Source organism: Tachypleus tridentatus, chromosome 11 (genome assembly GCF_004210375.1).
Source record: "Tachypleus tridentatus isolate NWPU-2018 chromosome 11, ASM421037v1, whole genome shotgun sequence".
Classification (NCBI taxonomy): Eukaryota; Metazoa; Arthropoda; class Merostomata; order Xiphosura; family Limulidae; genus Tachypleus; species Tachypleus tridentatus.
The window spans coordinates 24,579,699-24,592,636 of NC_134835.1; the positions used below are offsets into that span (position 1 = coordinate 24,579,699).

At 34.4% G+C, this 12,938-nt stretch overlaps 1 long non-coding RNA gene across 1 annotated transcript in view; it reads right to left on the reverse strand.

Moving 5' to 3' along the window:
• Nucleotides 1-12,938, reverse strand: part of LOC143231764 (uncharacterized) — a 128,962-nt gene that overhangs the window by 86,076 nt on the left and 29,948 nt on the right. The gene's annotated exons all lie outside the window — the stretch shown is intronic.

The window sequence follows — 12,938 nt, forward strand, 5'->3', positions numbered from 1 at the left end:
AACGAATAGTGGGATTGACCGTAACATTATAATGCCCCCACGGCTGAAAGGGCGAACATGTTTGGTATGACGAGGATTCGAACCCGCGACTCTGAGATTACGAGTCGAGTGTCTTAACCACCGGGCCTCCAAAAATAAAGTAAAAATAAATACCTGATGTAGTGATCTACTTTGAATAGTATGTAGCCAGTGAAGGATTATTTGTGTGAATTTATCAAGTACTCACTCATTCTAACTCATGCGCAAGCACAAATAACATGAAATATTTGTAATCTGTATAAAAGAAGGTTGTATTTCTACTCTAACAGTTTTTGATAATTTTGTGTAGTGTTTTATAATACCAACTACTAAAACTGAAACACTCATTGGGCTATCTAAGTTCTTTCTACCGCGGGGAATAGAAACTCGAATTTTAGCTTAATTGCACAGTTATAGATACCTTAGTTTCATTTAATTTTATAGGGTCACATTTTTTTATGACGGTTTAGTTCTCTATATTCACATAACCATTACTAACGTAGTAATAAGTAAAACACAGAAGAATTTCTATTAGTTTCACTCTGTCATGTTATTAAGTTTTGAATTAAGTTAAATCAACAGAAATTTATATTTTTTTATATAATACAAAAACTATGGCTGTAGTTTGTTTGTAGTTCAGCACAAATCTACTCAGTGGGCCATCTGTGCTCTGCTCACCACGGGTATTGAAACCCAGTGTTTAGGGGTGTAAGTCTACAGACAAACCTTCTGATAGGGTTAAAAAACTATGAAGACCTAACTTCTGATTCATTAAGTTAACTTTTTTCACAAGTGGCTCCTAGCAGTTAGTGATTGTTTCTGATATGGAATGTTGTGGCTTTGGCCACTGACCTTCACTTAATAAAAAGTCACATTTAGTTATTTTGTTTTCACACATAAATCTTGTAAATAGAGATAATTCTGATAGACGATGCATCCCTAGGAGGTTGTTAGAAAGTTTTTGATTATAATATATAACTACAAACGTCTAAGTTGTGTCCCCGAACCATCTGTTCAGATAGCTCTGCTACTAGGTTGCACTTTACATTTCTCAGTCTGTGGTTTGTAAGCTGACGTTAAATAACGACACTTTTTTTCCAAGATTTTCGTGTAACGTTCAAACACGTATATTTGGATGTATAAAACAAAACAATTTAACTCAGGAACTGGAAGTGAGCAAGTTACAAACAAATATTTAATGGTTTTTGTTTTGTATTATAAGCTGCTTTGCTGAGCTACAATTTTCTTCTAAGTTAGCAACAACAATAAGTTTGTTAATGTCCGTTGTCCTTCCCCATATATATTATGTTTATATAGCAAACATCTAAGAGTTCTTCCTTTATTTCCATGACAACCGTGATCAAAAGTTAATTATTTTGTCACATGTTTGTGTTTTTAGTTTCATTTGCGACATCTGACGGCTAACATTCCCAACATCCGTCTACTCTCCAAAACCCGTCTCCTATCTTTAAAATTCTGGAGAATTTACATCGATCTCGGACGAATAGATGCAATGAAGTTTTATCAGTGACAGTTTGTCACGCATGCGCATTGCTAACCTAAAAAAGTAGTCTATGAAACAGGTTCCAGTACACGGTTAGCGTATCTGTGAGCCGTATGTACAACAATATATCTTTGCATCTCAACTGCACATAGTATATTGCTGTCAGCGATAAACCTAAATAATATTTCGAATCAAACTGTGAAAATCTGTTCCTTTTTTCCTAGTTACTGTTTTGCCGTAATTACGTGAACACAGAAATCTGTAAAGCGAAGTCTGTAAGTTTGTAATTACATCGTCGAATGACAGAATACTACTTACAGATATGAGTCTTAAAAATTGAAATTTCGTAAAGTTCAAACGGAAAATGCACTGCTTGTGATATTACGCCTGTACAAGAAAACATTGCAGTGTGTGTGTATATATAGTATCTTTCACCTTCTATTAGACTCTTAATATCCGACGAGAGTCATTCGATTTAAGTTGTACACCTATGAAAATTTTAAACAATTCAAAAACACAAGAGTGGACCTGAGAAGTTAAACTATCAGATGTCTTACCTGGCGAACAGCGGTTATTCTCTTGTCATTGTTGTTCTTACGGTACGTATAATGTTTTCAGTTTCGGTTTCTTTGTTAAATGTACAGTTAATCCAATCAAGATTGTGTTGCTACGTTAAAGCTAGCAACAGCAACAAGGGTCGTCAAAGATTTGATTATATTATGGCCGTTAATCTGTGAAGAAAAAAATACGGAATTGGTGAATATGTACATTTAGAATGTCTAGAAATTTGAAAATAAAATAATATATGTACGATACTGCAAGAATATTTAGTGGACTTTGAACGGTTAAATAACTCTAAATGAAGCAATGATTTTCGCAAACAGTAAAGCTTTAGGTTATTTCGTCAATTATTCAAGAACCTTTCAAATCAGAGGGAAATATAAATGTTCTTTATTTCAATTTTCAGTTTCTAGCCTCACGATTTAAATCTGCCATGGAGATCCTGAAACAATGTCTTCGGCAATTGGACAAAAACATTATTGAAGATCAACATTTAATAATATTTAGAATAAATTAAAGGTTGATTTTAATCACGTTAATGACAGTCAGTAATTACCTTTAATTAAAGAAGATATAACACAAAATAATTTGAATCCTACTGATTGATCTAGCAGTAAATAAAACTAGGTTTGTTCCTTCTCACAGATGGTTCTTAGGACTAAAAACTTCGCCATCTTTAGTGATTACAACGGTTCCTCTGTTCTGGAAGAACGAGTTTCATTTTTATTTTGTTGTAACCGATTTGAATCCGTAAACAAGAACAGAAAACAGAGAAATTGAGTAGCGTTATGCAAACTGAAGCGTTAAACACATTACCTGGATCAAACAACAACAAAGAAACCCAATTATCTCCGGATTGTTTGAATTGAGGTAATTTCCAAGGGAAATGAGAGTGAGTTGTTGATTATGAATTATCTTAGTTTATCTTCGTGTTGACCGTAACAAAAAGATGACCAAAATAAATGAGATTTTATCGATTTAATCAGCTCTGGCTGCATGTCGAAATGAAGTTGTTTTTTGATTGGTTTCCTTTGATTTGTTACATTTAGGTCGTCCCTCGAATCGAGCTTCATTCGTCTCTTCCCCGGTGCTTGCCTTTGACAAGTAAAGTCTACCGAGCTTCCACAGTTTATAATAATATTTTTGATAACTTAATGATATGTACTGTGAACAAAAGATTGTTACTTCAATTATTGCTCGTTACAATAACATTGGTTTGCCAAATTAACGTTATTTAAACATCAAAGTGTCTCCAAATTACCATATCTCCATCTAAAGTGTTTCAAAGTGAAACATCTTCACGTTTTCAATATCTATTGTTGATTAGAATAATAACAATGTTTAAAATTCAAAATACGTGTAATTGTAAATATTTATTGTGTACACTACAATAATAAACGTCTTCAGACTTGAAAATATCCCTTGGTTTTAAGAGGTTAATTGTTTAAATTACAATAATTTTAACAAAACAGCCTTATCACATACTTCAATCTTGATAGTAAAGGCACTGAGTTCGTTATAATGAATCCGTTTTGGAAACCCACTGGATCACTAAAGTCCAAGTCATTACCTCCGTTCATATTCTATCTGACGATCGTTCATCTTAACAATAGCTCTGTAGCTCCGACGTAGGGCTAAACGTCAAAACACAAAACATCACCCTTTATGTTTTCCATCACCATCTATTATACGAGTTCGATGTTTTCCAGCTCTTTCATTCAACAGTCCAACGGTACAGAAATCCATAGACTAGGCTTAGCGACTTGACTGGTACATCATGGTAGCAACTTGTATGCACGTACTTGTGTCGCTTTTGTAGATGCGAATTCTTCTCGGTCGTGTTGTGTACCACTGATTGAGACACGTGGATGACTTTTACCACTGACCTTTATGTTACAAGACTGCACTTTGCTGGCTACAGTTTGGATATTACTTGCTGAAGTTCTCTTTGTGGATGGTCCTGGTTCCCCAGGATCATCCTTCTTGCTTTCTTTTCCAATTGTATTATGCTGAGGAATTTTTTTTTTGATATATTAAATTCCTCATCTAACGTTATCTTTATTATCTAAGTGTATGGATATTTTGCGTCGGGAAGGACTACTGCACACCTTTCTCCAAAAATATCAATTTTTGGTAGCACCATATTCATATTACTTTCATAACACCAAACAATGTCGTTGTACAACGAATTTTTATCGGCTGTGATGATTACGTGATCTCTTGATCTGCACATAAAAACTATTTTAACGTAGAGTATTAAACACTATATAATTTGTTACTGGTTTATAATATTTTTCCAAACTTCTATATTTATATTTTTGAATGTTTATACCTAAATAGTGGAATAAATATCTAATATATACTAATCATGACACATTCAAGGTGTTACAGTGGAATTTTCACCATTATAAACATCTTACTTCATAAACACGACAAAACTTAAGAGTTCATGTAATTTTTTTTTCATTTGGTCTCATTTATGTACAGATATTTGTTTAAAAATAGTATTTATATCCTCATTAAAACTTGAAGAAGGTATAACATAAGTATAACACATGGTATAATAGTTTCGAATGTAACTATGAAACATATCTGTCACAGAAAAAAAGTTAACGTGTTTGATTTTGTTTCTTTTAGTGCACAAACTACATACGGGTCTATTTACGCTTAGTATACTGCTGGGAATCGAATCCCGAATTATTGCATTGTAAGTTAATAAACTTATCACTGACTTGCCCCGTGGCTTTACGTGTAAAATGAGCAGATAAACTAAAGGTATGGCACACTTATAAGGGATAAGAAACGTGTAAACCTGTTAATTATCATTTTTAATGACATAGCAAGGAAATAAATCGAGTTAGAAAATAATTATTAACATTTATTATCGTATGTCGTGCAAGGCCAACGTTTGCATTTAAAAATAAACTCGTTTAGGTAAGAATTAAATTACAGTAAATGTATCTTTATTAACGCAGTAGTTATGATACACACGTCTTAATATTCCCTATTATTAGTTTTCGAACATCCTGTCTCCCACGAGGAGTATGGCAGATTATAACGCTAAAAACCCGGTTTCGATACCCGTGATGGGCGCAGCTCTGATAGCCTCCTGTGTAGTTTTGCGCTTAACTGGAAATAAAAAAAAATAAATAAAACTTTCTAGTAAGAGACCGTATCGATTTAATAAGTTCATCAGTGTTTAGATTTTAAGGAATACTATTTTTGATTTTGTTATTATTGGTAGAACCATCAATATCTTTATAGTAATCAGATTAAACAACACAGGTTTACAGGGTGTTATATAGCTACTCTAGGGCTATCTGTGTCAGCCGTCCCTAATTTAGCACTGATGCACTAGATAGAAGGCACCTACTGAACAACACCCACTGCCAGTCCTTGGGCTACTTTTTTATCAACGACTATTGGGATTGACCGTATAATTATAATGTTCCCGCGACTGGAAGGACGAATATGTTCGATCGGCGACCGGATTCGGACACGCGATCCACAGAATGCAACTCGAGCAACCTAACCACCAATCCATGCTAGGCCTTCCTGAAATTGGACATGTTATTGACACCCGAAATATCGAAAATTCTGACGTATGGTACGATACGTTAAAAAGGGCAAATGGATTGAATGTGTAATATTTCATCTCCTAACTTATTTCCACTCAAAGCCTTCTCTACCTCTCTTAATAACAATAAAGTTGTTTCTTGAATTTTAATTACTGCAGAGAAAGACGTCTTAACAACAACATACGCTGATTGGCTCTTTTATTATTTCAGTTTAACAACAATATACGCTTATTGGCTCTTTTATTATTTCAGTTTAACAACAACATACGCTGATTGGCTCTTTTATTATTTCAGTTTAACAACAATATACGCCAAACAGATCTTTAATTATGAGTTCCAAAAAAAATTTGTCCAAGTGTCATGTCTGGTGATTATGTGAAACTTACAAATACAGAGACGTACTTATAAAACAGTTTTGCTTTAAGACAAATGATTAGAGCAAGGATCATTGTTTACTTTCAAAGGGGCGTGATGTTAGATGCACGTCAATGTGGAACGTTGTGATCAAGGCTGTTACTTTGATAAACTTGTCAAATACGTGTCAATAACAGTACTGATCGAAAAGAAATTGCTTTTATCACTATATAAATTTGTGTGAGCAAACTTTTGGAAACTACCTATAGAAGAAGACGACTGGAAACTATTTAAAAGTGCAAAATCTTTCAGGAGGTGATTCAGCTGACCAATTAGTTTCACAGTAGTCAGTAATTTGCAATCTAGAAACTATTACAAAACAACCATGTAAAGATGTGCTTAAACAATATTGTTGATGGAAGACTAAATCCAAGTGATGCGGTCCAAAGAGTACGTTTCTATCTTTTCTGTGGACTAAAACAAGGAGCAAGCCACACAATGAGCTTTATCGTGTTGTGTCTTGCTGTCATGCAAACTGCTGGAGGTGGCGTAATTGTGTAGGAAACATTTTCAGGGCTAGGGTTGAGCCTTTCAATGTCTTTAGAAGGATGAATAACATCATATTCATTTTATACGTTGTTACCAATCATCACAATCCTGAGTTTCCGTCTTGATGAACAAAGACTCTTCCAGACGACAATATTACAGCTCGTGCTGTCCGAACTTGATTGTAAGAGCAAGACTTTGTTCAATGGAACTCAAATTCATTGATGCATTAAAGGGCTCTATGTACAGGCAAGTATTCATCAACACCTACCGTCAACTCTTAGGCTACTTTTTACCAACATTTAAGTAGAAATGAAGATACTATTACAACGCCCTCAAGGCTGAAAAGGCAATTACGTTTGATAACAAGGTTCGAACCCGAGACTTGTAGATCGTGAGTGAAATATTCAAACCATCATGCCATTTTAGTCTCTTTGTAACGTTATAGTTTAACTATTTCCTAAACACTGAGTTGTGTAAAATCGTAAAATTCTAAATGTCGGGTTTATAATCACATTATTCTAACACTACTCACTCCAATCATCATGGATTTATATTTTTTATTCAAATAAGTAGTTATCAAACGTACGTAAGGGTAATTTATTTTCCTTGTTTGTTTAGAAGATTATCCACAAGAGGGTGTACTAAAAGAAGATAACCGAAATTAGATATCCAAAGTAATCACAACACGCTAATAACGTAATAATATACAAACATTTTTCAAAGCAGTTTGTTTAGGAGGTTCGTGGATATTCGTTTATTATACATAGAGAGTTTTCTGTGTGTCTCGTTCATCACTGGACCACTCCTTCTGGGGTGATAAGATATAATTCTACCTGCCTCTCCGACCATTCATTCATCGTAAAAGAACTTGAAAATAACGGAACGATATTTGTTCACAAATTCTCCCACTTTTAATATTTGTTGTTTTGTCGTGAACGATCAATAAGGAGGTGGTTTACTGTTGGAGAAACTTCCATGATCCCTTGACCAGTCTTACAAAGACAAATGATGTCATTAACTAAACACGTCTATAGGACGTGTGAGAATTACAACAGTATCATTAAACTCATTCAGAGTTAACCTACTGTTAGCACGAGCCTAGCTCGTCGGTAAAAGGGTAGCCCAAGAGCTGGCGGTGATGACTAGCTGCCTTCCCTCTAGTCTTATACTGCTAAATTATGGACGGCTAGCGCAGACAGCCCTCGAGTAGCTTTGCGTGAAATTCAAAACAAACCAAACCATGAAATATCTTGTATACATATTTGGATATATGTAGACAGAAAGCTCTTTCATTAACACCTTCTGGTTTTAAATGAAAAAGAAAAAAACACACACAAAACGTTATTTGTAACATACTGAACGTATACATGTTTATTTGTTGTGTTATTCGGAAAACGCCCCCCCCCGCTAGTACAGCGCTATGTCTTCGGATTTGCAACGTTAAAATCAGGGGTTCGATTCTCCTCGGTGGGCTTAGCAGATAACCCGGTGTGGCTTTGCTATAAGAAAACACACATATTCGGAAAACAAAGATATTTAAAGTATGAAACTCGATCCATTGGTTAGTTGTCACTGAGTTCGTGAATTTCCACCAATCATAGGGGATCTTCATATTACTTGTCACTAAGTTCGTGAAATTCCACCAATCATAAGGAGCCTTCATAATATTTGTCACTGAGTTCGTGAAATTCCACCAATCATAAGAAACCTTCATGTTACTTGTCACTAAGTTTGTGAAATTCTACCAGGTGAGTTGTACAGTGTTACATGTACAACGTAAAGAATGTCAGATCTACAGTATTTTTGAAATATTAACTATGTTGGAACTTAAACTGTATTATTTTTTCTTCAAGAAAAAAAAAATGCGTTTAGTCTAAACATTTGATATATAAATTAATAAATATATTTACCAGATTTTTGGTACAATACCAAGTTTTTGATACAATAATTTTTAAATGCTATTTGCAATTAGTTCTCTTGTAACAAATGCAAAATCTTAAAAAGTCTCACTTAATATATTTTTGTACAAAGGGACCAACAATAAAAAATCTATCATATTAAATTTCAAACCGGAGTCAAAGTATCTTAAAAACAACGGAACTTACCAGTCGTTTCTGGTTTTCGTTACAACTTGGAGACAGTTCTTCCTTGAATTATTATACATGTTTTAATAGCTTGTCTTTCCACAAGATTTTGTGTAACAGTTTGGAGATCAAGAGTCCCCCCCCGGTTACAGTGATAAGTCAATGAATTTACAACACTAAAATCAGAGGTTCGATTCCCCTCGGTAGACTCAGCAGATAGCCCGATGTGGCTTTAATATAAGAAAAACACAAACAAGGGCTTGGATGACGAGGCTTAGCTCGTATCTTTTGTTTGTTTTTTAATTTCGCGCAAAGCTACACGAGGGCTATCTGCGCTAGCCGTCTCTAATATAGCAACGCAAAACTAAAGGGAAGGCAGCTAGTCATCACCCCCCCGCCAACTCTTGGGCTACTCTTTCAGCAACAAACAGTGGTATTGAAACGCCCACACGGCTGAAAGAACGAGCATGTTTGGTGGGACAAGGATTCAAATTTGTGACCCTCAGATTGCTAATCGAGCGACCTAACTACCTGGCCAGTTTTTCAAATTTATGGTACACCAACATCTGTGCAGCAATATTATAAGATCTTTCAGGGTTAATTGTCGCAGTATATCTAAATTTGATGATCACAGAGTGTCAAAATTGCTACACAACTATATGTCATGAAACATATCTCTCTGTTGTATATATACACGAATGTTCCGTTTAACTTTAATGCGAAAGTTGTAATTGTAGTAGTTTATGTAGTTTTAGTGTTAAACTTAGTTACTTATAGAAGGGATAGTTTATCGCAGGTTTGTTTCCATAACTATTTACGAATCATACGTTGTTTAGTTCACTACTTATGAATTGATAATTGTTGTATTATTGCGTCATATTGCTAGTACTTTGTAAGTTTTTCGTTGTTTCAAATGAGTTCTACTAGATCACAATATTTCGTAGTATGTGAAGCATTCTAGACTTTTGTTAGAGTCTATATACGCGTTGATAATTTAGTTCGAGACAGAGATAGAGATAAATAGATGTAGATTACATGATTGTGAATTTAGCCATAGAGAGCATATATTGGCGATTTTAAAGTAAAATTATCACAAACTGTATTGTAATAACTGAGTAGAGAAGAATAATTCGTCTTATTAATAGTGTTCTAAAGGAACTAAACCATCCTGTGTGGACTTTAACAGAAAAGGGACAATTTTCACAGCTATGTGGTAACCAACAGTTACAGTGGTTGTTTTAAAATGAAATTATCACACTTTGTAACGTAACAACAAAGCATGGAGGGAATAATTAATCTTGTCAGTTTTACTGTAAAGTAACTGATCTAGCCTGTGTGTAATATGACGCAAAAGGGGATTATATAAAGCTCTGGATTTAACCAACATTTTATGTACGTTTGACTTTGTTTAGTGTGCTATTTTAAAAAAAGTGGACTGTGTGCCATTTCCTTATTATTAAAATTTATCACTAAAAGTCACAGACATTTACTACAAAGAATCTAGCTCATACATATATGTAAAACATGACATTCACAGATCACATTAATGTCGCAATAGCCTCCAATGTGATGATTATAGAGTATCATAAGTTGCTGGACAACTATTGTTGATGAAAATTATCTCTCAGACCACCTTTGTGTCGCAGTAACTCCTAATGGGATAATCATGAGGTCAAAGATTGGTGCACCTAAACGACTATAATGCCAGAGTGTAGATGCAGTAGACAGTAGTGCACTCTGTTGGAGGACGCACACGTTACAGAATTTTTACAGGTTATGGTATATTATTCAAAACCAGATGATTATATGGAAAGATAGAAAGACCCCTCCCCAGCAGCACATACAGGCATGCTTTCTTCAGCAGTTGGTTATTCATAAATAGTGCAATGTTTCGTAGCATTCTCTATACTTGTCTCGTCTATGAAATACAAATGTAACATCTGATACAGTGCTATTTTACCAACGAACAGTAGGATTGACCCACGCATTATAACTTCCCTGTAGCTGATAGGGCGAGCATTTTCGGTGATAGGAATTGGATCGTGTCAATCTCAGACTGAGATCTGTGCACCTCAACACAAGGTCACGCGTGCGTTTGTTTCAGAAGTGTTTAGGAAAACATACACAAACTGACTTAATATCTTATTTGTAAACTATAATTAATCCCATATACATCATATATTACAAATTATTATCTTTCTCTGGTTCATTCTGTGTTCCATTATCTTGTTTTGTTTTAGACAAAGTTGAGTAGACTGTTTGCTTAGATTAGGTTTGGTAATACGATGTTAAAAAATAATTCTTGTTTTGCCCAGAAAATATTTAGTTGTGTGATTCAAAGAATATTTAGCTGTTGGTCTTTTATCCTTACCACATAAGAAATATATATTATTAATAAGCCAATCTGATGAAGCTCTTATGAGTTATTTGGCTTTTTAATACATTAAAAATCAGTATATATTTAAATGTTGTCATTCAGGTATAGAACGAACAACATACTCCATTTTTATATCTCAGTAACTCGGTGTATCTTTGTAATTTTTCTTATGCTACCAGTGTATGAATTAAACAGCCTTTCGGAAAATGACTCAAACTTCTGTTTAATAATGGAAGCTTTTGAGCAAACAATATTTATTACCGTATAAAGGGAGACCTTGTCTCGTTAAACCAGTTTACTTTTGAGACCAGTGATGACGTTTTTGGTTTAACCGTCAATGAACTTAGTGACGCAGGGGTACTCCATAAATTTACCTTTTGTTCAGTCAGTACTGAGACTCTTGGAGAACTAATTGAAATAAATTAAAGATATGTTTTGAGAAAAAAAAAAGCACAAATGATTGAACTTGATGCTCGATATTGGTATTGATCAAATTGGTGGTCTAGACAAACTCTCTTAGTACTCAACTTCGAGCCCAATAAAACAAAGTTTTAATGAAATATTCATGAAACTTTACGATATTTTACAACAATAAACTTGAAGCCTTGTCGATCTTTTGAAATATATAGTCTGCACCACACCAATCAATAGTTTTCTTACACTTCAGATGAACCAATCAATGAATTTTGTTTTGCACTTCAGGTAGAGTTATAGCTACCCTTCATTGAATAAGTGCTAAGACGAATAAAGTTTTAACATTTATTTTCTAAAATTATTTTTCTATACAAAATATTATTAATAAAATACTTATAAGGGCCATTCGAAATCCATTCTCAACTAAAATTATTTCTCAAATGTTGAAACTTTAACCAGTATTTCTCGACCTGTCTCTCTTGATTTCGACAAGTTTTATAAACTTGTATGGTCTCTTCTACCGTACATATCTTTAAAACTGCAGAAGGTGCTATAATAATAGCTACTTTAACCATTGTGAAAGCGCTAGTGAAACATTAATTAGGATAACATCAACGTAAGGACGGTAAATAGACACGTTAGCCATGGTACAAACGTTGATTCAATACTAATTAAGAATTATGATGGTGTCGACATAAAGATGGCGAAAATGAGAGGAACATTCAGCAGTGAGGCTGATAACAAGTGTGAACAAGGATGATTATGTGTTCTTGGAATTTGTAAGCAAAGAGGATTGGTTGTTCATTAACTTGGAAGAAAGGGGATTGGCTGATCATGTAACATGGAAAAAAGGGGATTGGCTGATCATGTAATTTAAAAGAAAGGGTATTGGCTATTCATGTAACTTGGGAGAAAGGGGATTGGCTGTTCAAGTAACTTGGAAGAAAGGGGATTGGCTGTTCATGCTTGGGAGAAAGGGGATTGGCTGATCAAGTAGGTTGGAAGAAAGGGAATTGGCTGATCATGTAACTTGGAAGAAAGGTGATTGGCTGTTCAAGTAACTTGGAAGAAAGGTGATTGGCTGTTCATGTAACTTGGAATATGTTATCATTCTTATACTTCAGAGACCTGAATGGGAACTTAATTGAACAAGGTTGGTTTTGTGGTGGCCATACTGAACCATGTTAAATTGTTTTAATTAGTTCATTTACCGGGTTTAAAAGTTTTCTTGTGATTTCCAGTTTGGTGAGGATTAACCCACTTTGACAATAGAGATGACTTGAAACGGTAAGAAACGTATAACGTTTTCTTTTACATATGTTTAACTTACTTATAAGTCATTCTGAATGTCAGTACTACGCAGGTATGAGTACAACTAGTGTCTACCTTTCTACACATATCTCTCTTTTCATCTCATGTTACTACGTTATTAGAACATTATGTACAACTAGTGTCTACCTTTCTACACATATCTCTCTTTTCATCTCATGTTACTAAGT